Source organism: Bufo bufo, chromosome 3 (assembly GCF_905171765.1).
Source record: "Bufo bufo chromosome 3, aBufBuf1.1, whole genome shotgun sequence".
Lineage (NCBI taxonomy): Eukaryota > Metazoa > Chordata > Amphibia > Anura > Bufonidae > Bufo > Bufo bufo.
The window spans coordinates 325,377,356-325,401,487 of record NC_053391.1 but is presented as its reverse complement, the minus strand read 5'-3'; positions in this window follow the sequence as shown (position 1 = coordinate 325,401,487).

Here is a 24,132-nt window from a genome sequence, read left to right as displayed (position 1 = left end):
CATACAGCATGAGCTGTGCACACAGTCCTGTAAGATGGCTTCCCTCCGGTCACCATACAGCATGAGCTGTGCACACAGTCCTGTAAAATGGCTTCCCTCCAGTCACCATGCAGCATGAGCTGTGCACACAGTCCTGTAAGATGGCTTCCCTCCAGTCACCATGCAGCATGAGCTGTGCACACAGTACTGTAAGATGGCTTCCCTCCAGTCACCATGCAGCATGAGCTGTGCACTCAGTACTGCAAGTTGGCTTCCCTCCAGTCACCATGCAGCATGAGCTGTGCGCACAGTACTGCAAGATGGCTTCCCTCCAGTCACCATGCAGCATGAGCTGTGCGCACAGTCCTGTAAGATGGCTTCCCTCCAGTCACCATACAGCATGAGCTGTGCACACAGTCCTGTAAGATGGCTTCCCTCCAGTCACCATACAGCATGAGCTGTGCACACAGTCCTGTAAGATGGCTTCCCTCCAGTCACCATACAGCATGAGCTGTGCACACAGTCCTGTAAGATGGCTTCCCTCCAGTCACCATACAGCATGAGCTGTGCACACAGTCCTATAAGATGGCTTCCCTCCAGTCACCATGCAGCATGAGCTGTGCACACAGTCCTGTAAGATGGCTTCCCTCCAGTCAACATGCAGCAAGAGCTGTGCACACAGTCCTGCAAGATGGCTTCCCTCCAGTCACCATAAGGCATGAGCTGTGCACACATCACTGCAAGACGGCTTCCCTCCAGTCACCATGCAGCATGAGCTGTGCACACAGTACTGCAAGACGGCTTCCCTCCAGTCACCATACAGCATGACCTGTGCACACAGTACTGCAAGACGGCTTCCCTCCAGTCACCATGCAGCATGAGCTGTGCACACAGTCCTGTAAGATGGCTTCCCTCCAGTCACCATGCAGCATGAGCTGTGCACACAGTCCTGTAAGATAGCTTCCCTCCAGTCACCATACAGCATGAGCTGTGCACACAGTCCTGTAAGATGGCTTCCCTCCAGTCACCATGCAGCATGAGCTGTGCACACAGTCCTGTAAGATGGCTTCCCTCCAGTCACCATACAGCATGAGCTGTACACAGTCCTGTAAGATGGCTTCCCTCCAGTCACCATGCAGCATGAGCTGTGCACACAGTACTGCAAGATGGCTTCCCTCCAGTCACCATACAGCATGAGCTGTGCACACAGTCCTGCAAGATGGCTTCCCTCCAGTCACCATACAGCATGAGCTCTGCACACAATACTGCAAGATGGCTTCCCTCCAGTCACCATGCAGCATGAGCTGTGCACACAGTCTCCCTAATGTACATATTATTCTCTGCCCTGCTCCCAGTTCAGTCTAGTAATTTCATCTCCCTAAGTGCTAGTATAGAGTATGTTCCAGTGGTGTAATATTTATCCCTCACCCTTCTAACAGTTTAGTCAATAGCCTCCTATGTATATAGTACAGACTTTATCTCAATAGAGTGAATACATTATACTGTATGTAGAGAGGTTATGAAAGGGCAGGGGGACTCGTGCATCACAGATATTGTTATAATACAAACTTGTGCCCAGGTAGGATTTAGTCACTCATCCTCTGGCAGCAAACATTTTGAAAGAAAAATAAATCTTAACCACTTACTGACCGAGGTGTTCCCCCTTCTTGTCCCGGTCATTTTTCAGTATTCAGCACTGCGGTGCTTTGACATTTATTCAGTCATATATAACGCTTAAGGTCTCATGCACATGACCGTTCCGTGCAATTTGCGGTCCCCAATGCACTGGAACATCCGTGTGGCTGCCACAGACGGATCCTGCCTCTTTCAACTTGAATGGGTCCGCGATCCGTCCATTCCACAAAAAAGTAGTGTATGCACTACTTTTTTGCGGTGCGGAGGCATGGCCAGAAACACCACGGAAGCGCTCTGTAGTGCTTCCGTGGTGTTCCGTCCGTCCTTCTGCACTGTATCTTCCGGATCACAGACCCATTGAAGTGAATGGGTCTGTAAACCGTGATGCGGGCTGCACACAGCCGGTACCCATGTATTGCAGACCTGCCGTATGCGGGCAGCAATATGGCCATGGGGGGCACACAATTGCGTGCCTGTAGCCTTACTGAAATAAATTTGATTCATTTTTTGGGGACAGATAGAGCTTTCTTTTGGTGGTATTTAATCACCACACATTGGCACACTAGACTCATATTTACGTTTTTATATGCAGGGGTTGGGGAATAAATTCTTTTAGTTGTGTTTTTACTTAAAGGGGTTTTCCCATCTCAGACAATGGGGGTATATTGCTAGGATATGCCCCCATTGTCTGATAGGAGTGGGTCCCACCGCTGGGACCCGCACCTATATCAAGAAAGGAGCCCTGAAAGTGAAGGAGGGCACACTGTGCATACGCAGCCGCCCTCCATTGACTTCTATGGGGCCGCCGAAAATAGCAGGGCAGTGGCTTGGCTATTTCCATCGGCCTCATAGAAATGAAAGGGAGCATGGACTGCGCATGCGCGGTACGTTCCCATTCACTTCTATGGGAGAGGCGGGGAGAAGCGCTGGGTGGTGGACGGACCCCGGGAAATCTGGGGTCCTCCAGCCACAGCATTCCCTGCTCCTTTCTCGATATAGGTGTGGATCCCAGAGGTGGGACCCGCACCTATCAGATAATGGTGGCATATCCTAGCGATATGCCCCCATTGTCTGAGATGAGAATACCCTTTTTATTTTTTTTATATAAACCTAATTGTTTTTAAACTTTTTTTTTTAACAAGCCCCCTATGTGATAGCCAATATACACTGACAGGTCCTCTTTATGGAGACAAGGTTCTCTAAGACACCTATGTAACCTTGGGACCCCCAAAGAAGCTGATGAAGCAGAGATCTGCTCCATCCGCTTCTTCTCTGGCTATAGCAGCCATGATGATGATAGCTAAAGGAGGAATTTATATAATACACATTGCTTCCCTTCAGGGAGAGAAGAGTGATCCGCAGTAGGGGAATGTTGATCTCTCCTCCGTTCTCTGTATAGAAAGTCGCTGTGCTGGTAACTGATAGTGAAGGGGGGCCATGGCAGCAGAGGGTTGGCACACTCTACATTGTAATACAAGCGATCGGCTGGCTGTAGAGCTGGCCAAACACTTCTATGTAACCAGGGGCGTAGCTAATGGCTCATGGGCCCTGGTTCAAGAGTTCAGCTTGGCCCCCCCCTTCCCTCTGTGTTTTGTGGCAAGGGGTATGGCCTAGCCTTTCTGCTGCCTAAGGTAAAAATTAAAGCACCCCCCATGCCAAATTCGCAAGCTAACCCATTCGCTCTAGTCCTACTGTTAAAGGAGTTGTCCTGCTTTTAATACTGATGACCTATCCTCAGGATAGGTCATCAATATCAGATCGGCGGGGGTCTGAAGAGAGGGTAGCGCTCATATGAGAGCTGTTTTCTCTGTTTACATACTCAGGTAAACACAGCAGAGAAGGCAGCTCTCGTACAGAAAAAAAGCAAACAACCTCTTTAAAGACATACTTGGAAAACATTACATATAGCGCTACAGAATATACAGATTAATTCAGCCCCACATATGTACCTCTTACATTCAATGATGTCTCCTCTGATATTCTCTTTCCTCATCTTGTCCTTTCAGACCAGACCGCCATGGTGACTTCCTCCTGCTGTGTCTCGTCTCTGCAAAGTTTAAAGGGATTCTGTCACCTCGTTTTAGCCTATAGAGCTGCGTACATGTACGGCTTGATCGCCGCTAGCATGTCCGCAAGATACCTGTCCCATATCTCTGAGTGCTTTTATTGAGTGTAAAAAATTATTTTATATATATGCAAATCAGCCTGGTAAGGTGCCCAAGGGGCTGTACTAACCGTTCTGGAGCCCAGCCACGCCCCCCTGAGAAGGAGCCCAGCACCGCCTGCATCCAGGAATCTCCTCCTTGCTCACAAAGTCAGATCGCTGTAATCTCGCGATGCGCAGCTCCTTCCCTGAAGCTGATGCCAGCACAGGGAAGGAACACTATGCCGGCACTGTGCATGCGCGAGCAAGAAGGAGATTCGGCGGACGCAGGCAGTGCTGGGCTCCTTCACAGTGGGCGTGGTTTGGCTCCTTCACAGGGGGGCATGGCTGGGCTCCAGAACAGTTAGTACAGCCCCTTGGGCACCTTACCTGGATGATTTGCATATATATAAAATCATTTTTTACACTCAATAAAAACACTCAGAGATATAGGACAGGTATATTGCGGACATGCTAGCGGCGATCTAGCCGTGCATGTCCGCAGCTTTATAGGGTAAAACGAGGTGACCGAATCCCTTTAACAAACACATCTTAGTTTCCTACTTTTCCATCATCCTTCCACCTTCTCAACACCCCAACCTGCCCCCCCTCAATACTGTGCCACCCAATACTATCCTGCAGAAACAGTCCCCATGAAAATTCTGGTACCACACAGTGTGCCAGTACAAAAATACCCCTTTATTGTGTGCCAGTACAAAAACAAACTCCCGTACCTTTCAGATCAGACCCCCATATAAAACCCCAGGTGAGACACCCCTCCATCTCAGATCAGACCACCTTTAGACCTCTATGTTAGACTCCATATCAGACCCCAGTTTTAGACCTCAGATCAGACCCTGCTGCAATAGCAGACCTCAGATAAGACCCCCATTAGACCTCTCAGACTTGACCCCCCATTAGACCTCCAGACCCCATATCATACCTCAGACCAGACCTCCAGACCCCATATCAGACCTCAGACCAGACCTCCAGACCCCATATAAGACCTCAGACCAGACCTCCAGACCCCATATCAGACCTCAGACCAGACCTCCAGACCCCATATCAGACCTCAGACCAGACCCCATTAGCCCTCAGACCAGACCTTCAGACCCCCAATTAGACCTCCAAACCCCCATAGCAGACCTCCAAACCCCCCCATAATGCCCCCTTAGGTGCCTCCACATAGTATAATGCCCCCTTAGGTGCCTCCACATAGTATAATGCCCCCTTATGTGCCTCCACCTAGTATAATGCCCCCTTGTGTGCCTCCACCTAGTATAATGCCCACTTGTGTGTCTCCACAAAGTATAATGCCCCCTTATGTGCCTCCACATAGCAGACCTCAGATCAGACTTAAAAATAAAGAAATTAACTTACCTCTCCTGCTCTGCAGCCACTCTCCAGGTCCGGCGGTCTCCCGGCTGTCTTCTCTTCTCAGGGTCCTGAGAAGAGCGAGCAGGAGGAGGGGTAAGTACTGGACAGCGCTCACAGAACTTCTCTCCCCCTCCTCCTGCAGACTAGTTAGCGCTTCCATAATGAAAGCGCTCACTAGTATTCGCTTTATACAATGCATTGCATCTTATAAAGGGAAATATACAGCACCACTGGCAAGGGGGGTCCTCTGGGCCCCCCTGGCTTAGGGGCCAGGGGTGCGACCCCTATAGTTACGCCAGTGCATGTAACAGTCAGTATCGGCTGTTTACATGCCCGGCAGAATTCTGCTTGCGCGCCTGCAGAAAAGAAATGACATACAGGCACATCAACCCTGGGAATTGTCTGCAGTCCTCCTATGAATTTACAGTGGGCAGATGGCAATCGGCTAACATAGCATCAAAGGAATATAGGAGTTGGCACTGTGAGCACAGCACTCACTGATCACAGAGAGCAGCAAGGAGAACAGACATTCTCTGCTGTGCCCGCCGCTCTCCATCCTAAAATGTTTGCCATGCTCCCGGGTCCTCCAGATGAGCATGGACCTGGCTGCTGCTTGCTGAACATTTAGACTTGCTAGTCCGCAGCAGGGCTAAATATACAAAAAGACAACCTGATGTTGGATGGTAGAAATTCAACACCCTTGGTCTGGAGACCCTGCACAGCCCACTAAGATCCCACATAGCCCTCCTAAGTCCTAGCCTCCTGGGATATCAGGCAAGCATCCTGGAACACATAGTATGCAGTTTCATATTCCTCTTTCCTTCAAAAAAAGGAAGAGACCACTGTGGTACTCAGCAGAAGTGGCCAAAATCATTAAAAACAAAAAGATAGCATTTAGGAATTATAAAAAAAAAAAAAAACGAGGATGACAGACAAATTTATAAGATTAGGCAGAGAGAGGCCAAACAAGCTATAAGAGCTTCCAAAACACAGGCAGAAGAGAAATTAGCTCAGTCAGGGAAAAAAGGCCAGAAGGCATTCTTCAGATACATACAGTAAATGAAAAAAGGAAACTAAAACAAGGAATTACCAAATTAAAAACAAAAGAAGGAAGGTATATAGAAGAAGATAAAGAACTAGCTGACTGCCTCAATGAATATTTATGTTCAGTTTTTACAAAGGAAAATGAAGGAGAAGGACCTCAGTTAGGAAAGAAGACTAATGAATCTTTTAATGCATGTGTCTTTACAGAGGAAGAGGTTCTAAGTCAGCTGTCTAAAATTAATACAAATAAGTCACAGGGGCCTGATGGGATACACCCAAAGCTATTAAAAGAGCTCAGCGTTGAACTAGCAAAACCATTAACAGATTTATTTAACCAATCGCTGGCAACAGGAGTCGTCCCAGAAGATTGGAAATTACCAAATGTTGTGCCCATTCACAAGAAAGGTAGTAGGGAGGAATCGGGCAACTATAGGCCAGTAAGCCTGACATCAATAGTGGGGAAATTAATGGAAACCATACTTAAGGAGAGGATTGTGGAACATCTAAAATCCCATGGATTGAAAGATGAAAAACAGCATGGGTTTACTTCAGGGAGATCATGTCAAACTAATCTTATTGATTTTTTCGATTGGGTGACTAAAATAATAGATGGAGGAGGTGCAGTAGACATCGCTTATCTAGACTTTAGTAAGGCTTTTGATACTGTCCCACATAGAAAGCTTATCAATAAAGTGCAGTCTTTGGGCTTGGACTCCCATATTGTTGAATGGATTAGGCAGTGGCTGAGGGACAGGCAACAGAGGGTTGTAGTCAATGGAGTATATTCAGACCAAGGTCTTGTTACCAGTGGGGTACCTCAGGGATCTGTTCTGGGACCCATATTGTTTAATATCTTTATCAGCGAAATTGCAGAAGGCATCGATGGTAAGGTGTGTCTTTTTGCTGATGACACAAAGATTTGTAACAGGGTTGATGTTCCTGGAGGGATACACCAAATGGAAAAGGACTTAGGAAAACTAGAGGAATGGTCAAAAATATGGCAACTAAAATTTAATGTTGATAAGTGCAAGATAATGCACCTGGGACGTAAAAACCCAAGAGCAGAATATAAAATCAGTGATACAGTCCTAACCTCAGTATCTGAGGAAAGGGATTTAGGGGTCATTATTTCAGAAGACTTAAAGGTAGGCAGACAATGTCATAGAGCAGCAGGAAATGCTAGCAGAATGCTTGGGTGTATAGGGAGAGGAATTACCAGTAGAAAGAGGGAGGTGCTCATGCCGCTCTACAGAGCACTAGTGAGACCTCATTTGGAGTATTGTGCTCAGTACTGGAGACCATATCTCCAGAAGGATATTGATACTTTGGAGAGAGTTCAGAGAAGAGCTACTAAACTGGTACATGGATTGCAGGATAAAACTTACCAGGAAAGATTAAAGGACCTTAACATGTATAGCTTGGAAGAAAGACGAGACAGAGGGGATATGATAGAAACTTTTAAATACATAAAGGGAATCAACAAGGTAAAAGAGGAGAGAATATTTAAAAGAAGAAAAACTGCTACAAGAGGACATAGTTTTAAATTAGAGGGGCAAAGGTTTAAAAGTGATATCAGGAAGTATTACTTTACTGAGAGAGTAGTGGATGCATGGAATAGCCTTCGCGGGAGGGGTAGCTGCAAATAAAGTGGAGGAGTTTAAGCATGCATGGGATAGGCATAAGGCCATCCTTCATATAAGATAGGGCCAGGAGCTATCCATAGTATTTAGTATATTGGGCAGACTGGATGGGCCAAATGGTTCTTATCTGCCGACACATTCTATGTTTCTATGTTTCTATGTATATTACTCTGCATTAATGTATAATGCATTTCTGGGATTTGTAGTCCCCCTACAGCTTGGAGTCAGTGGCGAACTACTAGTGGTGCAACATGGGGCCCTGGTGCTCCATCACTGTTCTAAAATCATTAGTCTGCATTGTTTAAACAAAGTATAAAAAGTATTAGTAATTGGCATCGTAAAGAATCTGTACTCGTACTTGGTCTGGAACCAGTGGTATCAGTGCATCCCTAATTGTTAGTTTACTTTACTTTTGCATCTGTTACAGTGCTTTTGAATATATAATTAGTTTATTATTTTCCATTTACTTCTTAAAGCTGCAACTTTAGAAAAATTTCCGGGGACTTCAAAAAGTGTCATAAGTGATGCCATTAACAGGAGAATTGCAGAATTAAAATATCGACTGAAGGAAACAGTGAAGACCTCAATAGATTTACAGAAATAATTTTTATAATGCAATTAAGTTTCAAAAATGTTAACAGAGTGTTGTACAAGTGTTTTTCTATTGTATTCTATTGTTTTTTTACATGATAATAATATAATACAAGATTTGTTTATTGTACTGTTTTTTGTCTTCATTCAGAAAATGTTTTGGAATTGAATACTATACATTTTTTAACGTAGTGGATTATATTTGAAATGCATTGGAAATATATTATAAAAACTACCAGAAAGGCCTCTTTCACACGGGTGTTCCAGATTTGCTCCGGATGCATCCCGGGTGCATTACGGGTGCGAGTGCGTACACAATTCAGTCAGTTTTGACTGCGATTGCGTTGTTTCAGTGTGAGTGCAATGCATTTTGCACGCGCGTGAGGAAAAAACTGAATGTGGTACCCAGACCCGGACTTCTTCACTGAAGTTCGAGTTTGGATTCGGTGTTGTGTAGATTTTATTATTTTCCCTTATAACATGGTTATAATGGAAAATAATAACATTCTTAATACAGAATGCTTTCTAAAATGTGCCTTGAGGGGTTAAATTTTTTTTTTTAACTCATCCACTTGATCACACAGTCAGGCATTGTCTTCTTTATTCTTCTTTGAGGACCTTCAAAAGGACCTTTGATGACGTAAGATCCTTCTATCTTCATTCAGCAGGACCTGTGCTGATGTCACCGCGCTCACCACGTGGTGAGCACGATTACGTCATCAAAGGTCCTTTTGCAGGTCCTTTAAGAAGAACAAAGAAGAGGATCACAGGTGCGCAAACAATTGGATGAGGTGAGTTAATTTTTTTTTAACCCCTCAAGGCACTTTTTAGTAAGCATTCTGTATTAAGAATGTTATTATGTTCCCTTAAAAACATGTTTTAAGGGAAAATAATAAAGTAAATGCGGTCCCGGGTCACTCATCCTTCATCTCCTTAGCAACCATGTGTGCAAATCGCATTGCATTTGCACTTGCTTGCAGATGTTATGCGATTTTCACGCAGCCCCATTAATTTCTAGGGGGCCTGCGTTGCGTGAAAAACGCAAAATATAGAATATGATGCGATTTTCACACAATGTACAAGTGATGCGTGAAAATCACTGCTCATCTGCACAGCCCCATTGAAGTGAATGGGTCCGGATTCAGTGTGGGTGTAATGCGTTAACTTCACACATAGCACCTGTGCGGAATTCTCTCCCGTGTGAAAGGGGCCTAATACTTGACGATTTTATAGGTCTATGATATATAAAATCCATTACAAATGCATTTCAGAATATAATAGTAAAGTGTTTTCTTTTTATTTCTCCCTCACATATTTTGCATTCAGAAGTACATTTAACATAATATTCCAGAACATACAGTTGTGTTCAAAATTATTCAACCCCCAATGCTGTAAAGGGTTTTAGGGAATTTAGTGTACATTTGTAATTGTGTTCAGAATGAAATCTTACAAGGACTTTTTAAAGAACCAAATGCAACTAAAATGACATCAATTGTTTTTGCAATACAGTATTAAATGTTTTTTTTGTGATTTCTTCATTGACACAATTATTCAACCCCTTAAAGACTACCACTCTTAAGAACAGAGGTTCATTCAAGTGTTTTCGATCAGGTATTGAAAACACCTGTGGATGTCAAGGAGCAGCAAGCAAGCATAATAAGCACCAATTAGGCAGATTTAAAAGGACTGTGATACTCAGCTCCTTCTAGACATTTACTGGTGTGTTTACAAACATGGTGAAGTCAAGAGAATGGTCCAGGAAGACAAGACAAGAGGTGATTTCTCTTCACAGGAAGGGCAATGGCTATAAGAAGATTGCAAAGATGTTAAACATACCAAGAGACACCATAGGAAGCATCATTCGCAAATTCAAGGCAAAGGGCACTTTTTAAACGCTACCTGGTCGTGGCAGAAAGAAGATGCTGACTTTGACTGCTGTGCGCTACCTGAAGCGCAAAGTGGAGAAAAGTCCCTGTGTGACTGCTGAGGAACTGAAAAAAGATTTGTCAGATGTGAGTACTGAAGTTTCAGCTCAGACAATAAGGCGCACACTGCGTAATGAAGGCCTCCATGCCAGAACTCCCAGGCGCACCCCCTTGCTGTCTCCAAAGAATAAGAAAAGTCGAATGCAGTATGCCAAAAGTCATGTGGACAAACCACAAAAGTGTTCTGTGGACTGATGAAACAAAATTAGAACTGTTTGGGCCCATGGATCAACGCTATGTTTGGAGGAGGAAGAACAAGGCCTATGAAGAAAAGAACTCCTTGCCTACTGTGAAGCATGGCGGGGGGTCAATCATGCTTTGGGGCTGTTTTGCTTCTACAGGTACAGGGAAGCTTCAGCGTGTGCAAGGTACCATGAATTCTCTTCAGTACCAGGAGATATTGGATGAAAATGTGAAGCAGTCCGTCACAAACCTGAGGCTTGGGAGACGTTGGACCTTTCAACAGGACAATGATCCCAAGCATACCTCCAAGTCCACTAGAGCATGGTTGCAGATTAAAGGTTGGAACATTTTGAAGTGGCCATCGCAGTCACCAGACTTAAATCCGATTGAGAACCTCTGGTGGGACTTAAAGAAAGCAGTTGCAGCGCGCAAGCCTAAGAACGTGACTGAACTGGAGGCTTTTGCCCATGAAGAATGGGCGAAGATACCCGTAGATCGCTGCAAGACACTTGTGTCAAGCTATGCTTCACGTTTAAAAGCTGTTATACTGTATCTGGAAAAGGATGTTGTACTAAGTACTAAGATTGAATGTCACTTGGGGGTTGAATAAAACTGATAATGATGTGAGCACAGAAAAGACATTTGTGGTTATTTCATTATAAATGTTATGTTATATTTGTCTGACTTACAAGTGCCTCTTTGATCTTATTGTACACAAGATGACTGAAATGATCAAAATCAATGTCAAACTGGCCAAAACACTCAATTTCAGTGGGGGTTGAATAATTTTGAACACAACTGTATTCACTGTACATTCCAAAATACATTTTGATATATATTTATGGCCAAAGTAATATATTACTAAATGCATTTATAAATGCATGTAATATATATTCTATAATATATTCACAGCATATTTCACAATGTCTTCCAAAATACATTTTGAAATATATTTATGGCCACAATAATATATTACTAAATGCATTTATAAATGCATGTAATATATATTCTAGAGCATATTCACAGCATATTTCACAATGTCTTCCAAAATACATTTTGAAATATATTTATGGCCACAGTAATATATTACTAAATACATTTATAAATGCATGTGATATATATTCTCTTATATATTCACAGCATATTTCACAATGCATGCCTAAATATATTTTTAAAATATGTTTCAGCATGCATTGGAACATGTATTGAAAAATATATCCACAAATATATTGCAATATATTTTTGAAATATATTGAAAACGGCCAAAATTGTAGTATTTCAAATATATGTCAATATATTTGAAAAAAATATATTAAGAATGTTTTTTTTACATATATTTAAAATATATTTTTCTTCCATGTGGGGAGTAAGGCCTCCTGCACACAAACGTGTGCGCGCTGTGGCCCTGCTGCTAATTGCGGGCCGCAATGCATGAACACCGACCGTGGGGCAGCCGCAGCGGATCGCGGACCCATTCACTTTTATGTGTCTGCGATCCGCCCGTTCCACAAAAAGATTGGACATGTTCTATCTTTTTGCGGAGCGGAAGTACAGGACGAAACCCCACCATAGTGCTTTTGTAGGGTTCCGTTCTGTGCTTCCGTTCCACACCATTCCGCATCTCCGGATTTGTGGAACCATTGAAGTGAATGGGTCCGCATCCGTGATGCGGAATGCCCACGGAACGGCGCACGTGCATTGCAGATCCGCAGTCGCGGTCCGCAATACAGCAACGGGCAGCACACGTTCATGTGCAGGAGGCCAAATTAAGGCTGCTTTAAAGGCACCTGTTCCATACAGCTGAATGGTGTTGATTCTGCAACATATGCATGGATTTCATTAATAATGGTATGAGCTAATCAATTTTTAACTAATTAAGTTTGCTATAAATTGCCCCAAAAATTCAGATTCTAGCAAATCTCAAACCTTTGGGGCTACTATTGTAATCGTCAGGAGACAGAGAAGAAGGCCACTAAATCTGCCACTAACAGGGGATCATTTTTGAGCAACTTTTTAGTTGACAGTGTACTGTGTTTTTAAACAGGCTGTTTATTACCAACTGCTACCATTAGATTACTCACAGCCATATATGTTGCTGTCATTTGCAGCCATTAAAAGTGTTTTCAATATCTGATCAGTAGGGATCCGACACCCAGAATCATCGGCGATTAACTGTTTAAGAAGGCACCAGCCTGTGCCGGTGAGCACCGCAGTCTTCTCACAGCTTATTAAGCACAGCTCTGCACATTGTATAGCAGCTGTGCGTGGTATCGTGCTCAGCCCCATTGAAATAAATGGGGCTGAGTCCGAAACCAAGCACAGCCGCTATACAATGTACGGCGCTGTGCTTGGTAAGCTACGAGAATGCCGCAGTGCCCACAGGAACTCCAGTGCCTTCTCAAACAGCTGATCTGCGGGGGTCCTGTGTGTCAGAATCCCAACAATCAGATACTGATGACCTATCCTGCAAATAGGTAATCAGTATCAAAATCTCAGAAACCCCCTTTAAAGAGCTTTAAAGGGGTTGTATGCAATCCTAGGAGATCTGGAAGAGTGTCCTACATGCCTTTTCAGTGCAACTGGGGGCACTTCCGATTTAGGTCTAATTTATTTGGACCAAATCAGTAGAGTTGGACACAAAATGAATTTAAATAATTTTCCAGTATGTTACATTACAGCTACACAAAACAGGAGGAAGGAAAATGGTACAGCAATAAGTATACATACAAAGCTGAAATAAGATCTATCCATCTTATGAAACATGCAGCACGCACAAACTGTTCATCTATTTATGTAAGATGTTAAATACTTTATATGCGTTGATAAATAAAACACGTTATGTTCAGCTGAGTTATTATAACTGTAAATGATTCTTTACATGAAAATACACATAATAAAATTTTAATATGTCTCTTATAAAATATAAATTCATAATGGTGGTTATTTATTTAAAAACCTAACTTTACCCGTTTTTATCACTTTGTAACTAACATTCTAAATCCTACAGACACCATAGTTACCAAAAATGTACTGAAAGTTCAGTCTTTATTTACAAAGCAATACAATCCGTATAAAATAAAATAAAAATTGTAACTAAATAGTGTTTTTATACCATTGTTTGTACCATATTTAGCATCAACAACAGTAACATAGCAGTTATGGATATCTATCCCACTCACTTCATACCTCAGCTGTTTCTTTTAGGTCCCAAAGAGATGAGGAACCCACAGTTTAACCAGCCATCAAAAAAAAAAGACAGACAGAAGCACAAACTACTGTAATAGGTAAAGTCTGCAAATGGATAAGAACTGTGCTTCATTTTCAATAGGAATCTGATCTGCAAGGGTCCAAGAAGAACGGGAATTTATAATGCATGTCAGGTTTCTCTTGCCTCTGCTCAAGTCAGGAATTGGGGAAATAATATATTTATGGGAGAGTATCAAGAACCATATCTATCAAAGAATATCAATTATTGTCTAAAATGTCTGATAAAATGTCTTGATACTCTTTAAGCACCTTGGGATAGAGATCTAGGGACAAATGAACCAAATATATTGTAGTATTTTACAACATGTCACAGGAGTATTGGTGGTTTTGTTGCCTAATTATCTGAACAGCCGATTTTGCATGTCAGTGAATCACGAACATGTGCTGTCTATAGTCTCCTCAGACAGCACACGTATCCTTTGACTTTAACCGCTTCCCGAACACCCATGACTTTAACCACTTCCCGACTGCCCATAAACGTTATTGGGCGGGCTGTTTATCTCTGAATAGATGTACTGGAATGTCTATTCAGAGATCGCAGCTGCCAAGCAGGGGGGCCGCTGTCAGTGACAGCAGGGCACCCCAGACAGAAGGCAGGAACCGTTCCTGGGTGTCCCCTCCTTCTAGATCGCTGTATACACAGTGTTTAATGAGCGTTGTGTATACAGATCAAGAAGCGCTACGCAGCTTCCAGTCCCGACCCGGTGGTATATGATTGCAAGGGCCGGGTGAGTGCAGGAGCTGTCGGGTCTTCCAAAGACCTCGATCAACCCTGCACTGAGGCTGTACAGCGCTGTATTATGCTGTACAGCCTCTCTGGGGGGTGTATTTTCCCTGTAACTGGGGCTACTACGTATGTCAGCCCCAGTTACAGTAGATATCAATAGTTAAAAAAAATGAAGTTAAATGTCCCCCAGAGGTCCTATATGACCTTATGGGGGACACAAAGTGTAAAATACTTTTTTTTAAAAATAATAAAAAAATAAATAAAAAAATTCCCCCCATATCCGTTATTTTAAAAATGTAAAAAAATAGAAGAAAAAAAAATAGACATATTTGGTATCACCACATCCACAATGACCAGGTCTATAATAATATCATATGATCTACCCCATTAGGTGAACATTGTAAAAAAATAAAATATATAAACATTGCGCCAAAACAGATTTTTTTTGTGAGCTCACCTCCCAAAAAACATAATGTTAATCAATCAAAAAGTCATATGTACCCCAAAATGGTAGCAATAAAAACGTCACCTCATCCCGCAAAAAATGAGCCCACAAACAAGACCATAGTCAGAAAAATAAAAAAATTATGACTGTGAAAAATGTAAAAAAATAAAAATAGACATATTTGGTATCTCCACATCCGTAACAATTGGCTCTACAAAAATATCACATGATCTACCCCATCAAGTGAACAGTGTAAAAAAAAAAAGAAAAATATGCCAAAACTGTTTTTTTTATTTACCTCACCTCACGAAAAACATAATATCTATCAATCAAAAAGTTGTATGTACCCCAAAATGGTAGCAATAAATACGTCACCTCGTCCCGCAGAAAACAAGCCCTCACGCAAGACTATAGCCAGAAAAATGAAAAAATATGGCTGTAAGAAAATGGCAACACAAAAACATATTTTTTTTGAAAAATGTTTTTATTGTGTAAAACATAAAAAAAATAAAAAATTTGAGACATATTTGGTATCGTTGCATCCGTAATGACCGGATCTATAAAAATATCACATGATCCGTCAAGTGAACGATGTAAAAAATTTTTTTTTAAAATGACACCAAACAGCAGTTTTTGTGACTTCACCTACCAAAAATAAGATAAAACTAAACCGGAAAGCCAAATGTACCCCAAAATGGTGCAAATAAAAACTACAGCTTGTCTCACACAAAATAAGCCCTCATGCAGCTCATTCAACAAAAAATTTAAATAAAGTTATTTCTCTTTAAAACCATGACAGAAAATTAAATGTTAGATCATCCAGATGTTGCTTCTTCCCTTCTGAGCCCTGGCGTATCCCCAAATAGCAGTTTACGACCACAATTGGGGGATATTCTCCTGTTATCTTTTGTGAAAAAGAAAGTTTGGGCCTAAAGCCCAATTTTGTTGTAAAAAATAAATATTTATTTTCATTTTCACACCCAAGTATTAAAAAAAATCTGTGAAACAGCTGTTGAGTGAAGTGCTCGCTACACCCCTTAAAAATTCTTTGGGTGGTGTAGTTTACAAAATGTGGTCACTTTTTGGGGGTTTTCACTGTGGGGTTACCTCTGGGCTTCTTTAAATGCAACATGGTGCCCAAAGACCATTCCAGCAAAATCTGCCCTCCAAAAATCATATGGTGCTCCTTGTCTTCCGTGCCCTGTCGTGTGCCAAAACAGCCCAAACAGTGTTTCTGCAAACTGCTGCACCAAGGTAATAAATATTGAGTCTTTTTTTGTTGTTAACCCTTGATGTGTTCCAGGAAAAAAATGATTAAAATAGAAAATATGCAAAAAAAGGGACAATTTGAAATTTCACCTCTATTTTGCTTTAATTCCTGTGGAATACCTAAAGGGTGAACAACATTTCTAAAATCAGTTTTGAATAGTTTGAGGGGTGTCATTTCTAAAATGGGGTCATTTATGAGTTGTTCTATTATGTAAGCCCCACCAAGCGACTTCAGAACTGAACTAGTCCATAAAAAAGTTGACTTCTAAAATTCTAAACCTTCTAGCTTCCTAAAAAAATAATATTACATTACTAAAATGATGTCAACATAAAGTAGACATATGGGGAATGGTAATTAATAAATATTTTATGAGGCATCAATATCTGTGATCTGGGATTCAAATTTAGAAAACAGTGAATTTTTTCACATTTTCGTTAACATTTGGATTTTTTTATGAATAAAGGTAAAACATATTGACTCAAATTTACCATTAATGTGAAATACAATGTATCAGGAGAAAACAGTCTCTGAATGGCTTGGATAAGTAAAAACATTCCAAAGTTTTTACCACATAAAGTGATACATTTATTAGGCCTGGTCAGGAAGGGGGTATATGGCACGGTCTGGTAGTGGTTAATGTGTGTATTCACAAATCAGTGGTTTTCCAAGGACCGTGGGTCCATGTTGACACCACAGAAGCATTCTCTATTTTTAGCCATGATTACGGATTCCTCACCCATATTATAATTAGAGATGAGCGAATTTTTATTTTGGTTTGATCCAAATTTATTCGCGGTGAATCGTGGTAAAAACTGCTATTTCCTGGCTGCAGAAAGCCTTTATAGTGGTGTAGAACACTGTGCCTTGCAGTAACACGCATAGGGTGTCTGCTGTGGTAGTGAAATATTACTGTGAGTCAGTATGACATGCAGATGACAGGCGACACTCTTAGAATCACTGCACACTTCACTTATTTGGGCAGTCATGGGGCCAAAACTGACCATATAACTCAAGTATGAACTCAGCCTTACAGGTCAATGTTAGTGCCAAGAAGAAGCGCACTCCTTTTACACAGTCGTCAGATGATTCCACATAGATGTCTACAGAACCTGTTCTATTAAACGCTTATACAAGTAGAGCCCCCGACAGAGTAGAGAGGGTGTCAGCAGTAAGTTTGTGTTGACGTCACTGATTATTTTGCCCTTCCTCTGATCAGTCAGAACAATAACCCACAAAAAATGGATCCTGTCTGTTGAGCATCCGCCTTCACTCGGTCAGCATTTGGTCAATAATCCATCAGTATTGTTAATGCCAAAAAAACTGTGGATCCAAAACAGAGATGACACGTGAATGGAATATTTTCATGTCTTCTGTGTTTTGTACCCACTTCTGCTTTTGGCTACCAAATCACAAGCCAATTCTGATGGGACCATACAGGCCTTACAGCTGCTACACAGACAGGATCCGTTGTGCATCTCATTTTTCCTTCCTTCCGACAGATCAGAAGAAGGGACAAATAAATCATAATGTCAGCCAGGCCGAAAGGTAAAATAGTGGCACAATCATGAAGTGGGGACGGTGGGAACAGCATGAGAAATCCACAGAGTGGCCCTATGACATAGTGGTGAGGTGGAAGCAGCATGAGGAGACCACAGAGTGGCCCAAAAACAGAGTCTGGAGGTGGCGGCAACATCAGGAGAAAGCCACAGAGTGGCATAATGACAGTGTGGAGGTAGTGGCAGCATCAGGAGGCCACAGAGCGGCACAATGACAGAGTCTGGAGGTGGCAGCAGCATCAGGAGGCCACAGAGTGGCACAATGACAGTGTGGAGGTGTCGGCAACATCAGGAGACCACAGAGTGGCACAATGACAGTGTGGAGGTGGCAGCACCAGCATCAGGAGACCACAGTGTGGCAAGGAGACATAGTGTGGAGGTGACAGAAGCATCAGGAGACCACAGAGTGGCAAGGTGACATAGTGTGGAGGTGACAGCAGCATCAGAAGACCACAGAGTGGCAAGGTGACATAGTGTGGAGGGGACAGCAGCATCAGGAGACCATAGAGTGGCAAGGTGACATAGTGAGGAGGTGACAGCAGCATCAGGAGACCACAGAGTGACCCGGTGACAGAGTGGGGAGGTGGGTGGCAATACCAGTACCAGCTGAATATGGTGGGTGAAAGAAGGAGCACTTGGCATCAGATGAGTGGCATTAGGCAGGTGGCAGCATCAGAATAGTAGCTGAGAAAGGTAGCCAGAAGAAACCGGTCTCTTTTGTCAAAGTGTTGGTGTGGCACCATGGATGATTTAGTCTAATGCATCAGGCATTGGTGGGTGGAAATCTTGGCTGATCCACGCCTGATTCATCTTGACAAAGGTCAGTCTCTCCACATTTTGGGTGGACAGGAGAGTTCTCTTTGGGTTAACTATGGCCCCCGCTGCACTAAACACTCTGATGTCACACTACTGGCCGGGAAGGACAGCTTTTCCAGGGCAAACTCTGCTAGTTGCGGTCACAAATCCAGTTTGGCTGCCCAGTAGTCCAGCCGATCTTCAATGTGGGGTGGCAGGATACTGTACAAGTATGCCACCACCTGCTGGTTCGGGTCCTGCTCAAGGTCTACCTGCTGCTACTGGTGACTAGATTCTTCACTAGGCGGGTGGAGAAAGGTGCTCATCAGCGACTCTAGACTCAAGTTGCTGTTGATGGAGCTGGAACTGCTCCCACCCTGCCACAGCAGCCATGGCAGAGGAACGTGAGCGCAGAGGGCCCCCCCCCCCGATCAGAACTGCGAGAGGTTTGATGAAGGTGCAGATATGCAGCGGCCAACTGACTACATAGGATGTCTCTATAGTAATTAAGTTTGTCCTCCCTCTCAGAGGGTGTAAAAAAGGCCCTCATTTTGGACCGGTAGCAAGGGTCCAACAAGGTGGAGAGCCAGAAGTCATCCCTCTGCCGAATTTATAAAAACAAAAATAAAATCTTCTGATACGTTGCTTGGATGATTTGCCGCAGCAGGTCCGAAAGTGATGTGGGTACAATTCACACTCAGTTCAATGCATTTTAATAGACCGTATGATTTTCAAGGTAGCCACTCAAAGTTAGAGTTATCCACTCCTACATGTATGGGTAAAATATTAGTCTCCACAGGAATCTTTTCCTATGGAATTCCAAAAAATTACACTGATAGTGAAGTACTGCTGTTAGTTATATGCACACCTGATATTATACTCACAGGTGCACAGTAGTATACTCACAAAATTCCATAAAAGTATAGACAGTTCAAAGATAAAACACAGCAGCCTTTTGCACGCCCTAGGGTGCTGTGTCTGTGAAGGTTCTCATTTATCCAGGTCATGGTATATCTGTAAAGAATAAATCAAGGCAACTGGACTTACTGTAGATTTCTTGAAAACGTTTCACTCGTTCTTCCAACGAACTTTCTCAATTCTGATACTTTTATGGAATTTTGTGAGTATAATAAATACTTGTTTTTATATACATTGGAGACGGTGCTTCACTATTAGAGCGAACTCTTTATAGGATCACCATCGGGAAGGAGGAATTTGATGTGCTCGTTTCTATAGTGCGTGTTTGAAGTGCCTGCATACTACTGTGCGCCTGTGAGTATAATATCAGGTGTGCATATAACTAACAACAGCAGTACTTCCCTATCAGTGTGATTTTTTGGCATCCCATAGAAATTATTGGAGGAGGAAAGATTCCCGTGGAGACTAATATTTTAACCATACATGTAGGAGTGGATAACTCTAACTTAGATCCCTCTGCCGAATGGTGACAATTCGGCTGTCACTACGCAAGCTAGTGAGCATGCATCGGGCCATTTGTGAAAGTGACTCGGAGGGACTCCCTGCCTCCATCTCTACTGGGTACTGCCACGGTATGTCTAGGTCCTCTGCCTCGTCTTCCTCATCGCCCTGTAGCTCTTCTGGCTGCTCCTGCTCCTCCTCTCCTGTCACCTGTGTGTAAAAACCACTCATTTTGCTACACATTGCTTGTGCTCCAATGTCCTCCTCCAGTGGAATGACGTTGTTCATCCCGTAGTCCTGGCCACTGACAAATAAGGTGGCCTCCTCAAATGGCCTGAGCAAACGGCAGGTGTCACGCATGAGCTGTCACTGGCTGACATTGAAGTTACACAGGGCACTACTCCTGTCCACTTGGATCATCAAGAAATCGTTTATGGCCTTTTTCTGTTCGTATAGGTGGTCCAATATACAGTGGATTTAAATAGTCTACATACCCCTGTTAAAATGTCAGGTTTCTGTCATGTAAAAAAATTAAACAAAGATAAATCATTTCAGAACTTTTTCCACCTTTAATGTGACCTATAAACTGCACCACTCAATTGAAAAACAAACTGAAATATTTTAGGTGGAGGGAAGAAAACAAAACAAAAAACTTTAATAATGTGGTTGCATACGTGTGCACACCCTTATAACTGGGGATGTAGCTATGTTCAAAATTAAGCAATCACATTCAAAATCATGTTAAATATGAGTCAGCATACACCTGCATCATTTAAAGTGCCTCTGATTAACCCCAAATAAAGTTCAGCTGCTCTAGTTGGAACACAGTGAAGACAGTCATCATCAATAGTGATGAGCGGGAGGTGCCATATTCGATTTCGGCGAAATTCGCGAATATTCGCTTGAATATTCGTCTCATATTCGTCGAAATCGAATATTCATCATTATTCTAGTTATCCCGATTAATATGCGATTTAAATAATCGCGTATTGCGATTTTAACTTAAGGTAACTTTCCTAATGGTTTGATATCTAGAATTAGCGAAGATGACGAATATGACGAATGTATTCATCATATTCCTCAAAACGAAGATAACAAAGTATTCTCCATCTTTGTTTTAGCTCCATATTCGTCAACTTCGCTAATTCTAGCAATCAAATTGGAAAGTTGACTAGAGACAGCTAGGTTTTTAATTCGCTATGCGATAATATTACTTAGCTTTTTTTTTAAAATAAATAAAATAATTATAATACTTGATAATTATTAGAATTATTCTATTTATTTATAAAAAAAAGCAAAGTAATAAAATCGCATAGCGAATTAAACACAGCTGTCTCTATAGTCAACTTTCCTATTTGATTGCTAGAAAAAATTTGATATTCGAATATTTGCGCTCAACACTAATCATCAAGTGGAGAAAATATGGCACAACAGTGACATTACCAAGAACTAGACGTCCCTCCAAAATTTATGAGAAGAAAACTGGTCTGGGAGGCTACCAAGAGGCCTACAGCAACATTAAAGGAGCTGCAGGAATATCTGGCAAGTACTGGCTGTTTGTTACATGTGACAACCAGCTCCCGTATTCTTCATATGTCTGGGCTAGGGGGTAGAGTGGCAAGACGAAAGCCTTATCTTACGAAGAAAAACATCCAAGCCAGGATACATTTTGCAAAAACACATCTGAAGTCTCCCAAACGAATGTGGGAAAAGGTGTTATGGTCTGATGAAACCAAGGTTGAACTTTTGGTCCATAATTCCAAAAGATATGTTGGGCGCAAAAACAACACTGCACATCACCAAAAGAACACCATACCCACAGTGAAGCATGATGGTGGCAGCATCATGCTTTCGGGCTGTTTTTCTTCAGCTGGAACTGGGGCCTTAGTTAAGCTAGAGGGAATTATGAACAATTCCAAATACCAGTCAACATTGGCACAAAACCTTCAGGCTTCTGCTAGAAAGCTGAACATGAAGAGGAACTTTCATCTTTCAGCATGACAACGACCCAAAGCATACATCCAAATCAACAAAGGAATGGCTTCACCAGAAGAAGGTTAAAGTTTTGGAATGGCCCAGCCAGAGCCCAGACCTGAATCCGATTGAAAATCTGTGGGGTGATCTGAAGAGGGCTGTGCACAGGAGATGCCCTCGCAATCTGACAGATTTGGAATGTTTTTGCAAAGAAGAGTGGGCAAATCTTGCCAAGTCAATATGTGCCATGCTGATAGACTCATACCCAAAAAGACTGAGTGCTGTAATAAAATCAAAAGGTGCTTCAACAAAGTATTAGTTTAAGGGTTTGCACACTTATACAACCATATTATTTTATTTTTATATTTTTTCTTCTCTCTACCTAAAAGACTTCAGTTTGTTTTTCAATTGAGTTGTACAGTTTATAGGTCACATTAAAGGTGGAAAATGTTCTGAAATGATTTATCTTTGTATCATTTTTTTACATCACAGAAACCTGACATTTTAACAGTGGTGTGTAGACTTTTTATATCCACTGTATGGAGGGTTTAATTCCAACGGGTGGAAACGTCACATATCAGCCTATGTTGGGGGATGCCGTTCTGCCGCTGCAGTTTAAGGAGCGTGTGTTTTGCGGTGTACGAGTGGCTGAAATGCATGCAAAGTTTCCTGGCCATTTTTAGGATGTCTTTCAGATGGGTGGAAGACTTCAGGAACCGCTTGACAACCGGAGTGAACACGTGTGCCATGCAGGGCGCATGGCTTAGCCCTCCTTTACGCAGTTCCAGACACCAAGTTCTTCCCATTGTTGGTCATCATGGTTCCAATTTTGAGTTGACGCAGAGATAGCCATGATTTGATTTCTCGATGAAGGACACGGAGCAGTTCCTCCCCTGTGTGACTCCGTTTGCCCAGGTAAACGAGGTGCAGAACAGCCTGACACCGCCGTACCCTGCACATGTGGTATGCTGGAGAGGCACTGTGAATTGTCCCTGCAGTGGAGGATGAGGAGGTAGAGGTGGACATTGTCGCAAGACCAACGGCGTGACAACGTGGAGGTGGAAGCGGCATCACCTAGCCAAGTTGCTGGTGTGGCTGTGCAGGAACCACATTCACTCAGTGGGCCCTAAAAGACATATATTGTCCCTGACCGTAGTTACAGCTCCACACGTCAGCACTGCCGTGCACTTTGGCAGACACCGACAGGCTCAAGGACTGGCCCACCTTCTGTTCTACATATTTGTCCAGGGCTGGTACTGCTTTTTTCACAAAGAAATGACGGCTTGGGACTCTCCACTTTAGCTCCGCACAAGCCATCAGTTCTCTGAAAGGTGCAGAGTCCACCACTTGGAAAGGGAGGGACTGCAGCACCAGCAACTTGGCCAGGAGCACATTCAGCTTCTGCGCCCTTGGATGAGTGCACGCATACTGTTGTCTCTTGGCAATCGCTTTGGTGATTGATTGCTGACGTAATGACTGACGAGGAGGAGGAAGAGCAGGAGCATCAGGACAATCAGATGATGGGAAGGACAGACAGCTCCCTTCGGCTGAAGCCTTGATTGCCTGAAACAGGCAACGATTGCTGCGGCAGGCTGAACCACCACATCGGAACCACGGTTCTCCCAGGCCACTTTATGGTGACGCTGCATATGTGGACGCAGGGCCATGGTGCCAACAGTGGCACCTTGGCCATGCTTCACCTTCTGCCCACAGATTCTACATATGGCCATGTTCACTTCCTCCAGCAGCTTAACAAAAAACTGCCACATCGCCAAGTAGGTGATTTTACCCCAAACACTGCGCACTGACTGATTGCTACTGCTGCTGCCTGCATGAACCCGTGCACCACTACTTTCCAGGCAGGTAGGCTCCTGCGAAGCGGGTGGTCTATCCCAGGCACGTTTGGCTACTGATCTCCCACTGCTGCCACCCTGCTGACTCCTGGCCACGCTATCGACTTACTGGCTCAGCAGCTGCCTCATGGGCAAGCTGCCACCCTCTTCTCCCGATGATGATGAAGCCCCTAATTCACCTGGCTCCCAAGTGTGATCAGCTACATCATCATCATCATCGAGTACTGCCTGCATGTCACTGATGTCCTC